The following is a 576-nucleotide window of genomic DNA, read 5'->3' as shown; positions in this document are numbered from 1 at the left end:
GGCAAAGGTCAAGGCCGCAGACCTGGGGGGGGGGGGGGGCGGGGGCAGCCGGGGGACCCGACGACCTGACTCTTAATCGGCCGTGTCACCTTTCGGATGTGATTTGGCTGAGGTGGGCAGATGTGGCTGACCCTGGACTTGAGGAGCTAATCTGAGCAGCTGGAGATGGCTCTGCATGTACTGACTCTCCGATATCGTCACGCAGTAGGCAGGTACACTTGGCCTTGTTGTACCGGTGCTATGCAGTTAAAATGCGTGCACATCGTGTAGTAAGCTCGCGAGTAAAGGACGTGAATGCTGGGTGTGTAGATCATGCCTGATTATAGATGAATAGAGTCTTCGCCTTTTGGAACCCATGCAAAGAGCTATCTTCGAAACGCTGAGATCGGTTGCATAAGTCTTTGGACAACGCATCGATTTGTGCGCGGCACATTCTTATATAATACGGCTTGTTTCAAGTTCTCTCCATCCGTTGTCATTATCCGTATTTCCGTATACATATTCCGCACGTTATTCCACCCGTAACCAGTCACTATCTACGCTGTCCTCGACTGTTCTCAAACCGACAGATCCATG

Source organism: Pollicipes pollicipes, unplaced genomic scaffold (genome assembly GCF_011947565.3).
Source record: "Pollicipes pollicipes isolate AB1234 unplaced genomic scaffold, Ppol_2.1 Scaffold_6052;HRSCAF=7182_pilon_pilon_pilon, whole genome shotgun sequence".
NCBI classification, from domain to species: Eukaryota; Metazoa; Arthropoda; class Thecostraca; order Pollicipedomorpha; family Pollicipedidae; genus Pollicipes; species Pollicipes pollicipes.
This window is presented reverse-complemented; position numbering follows the sequence as displayed.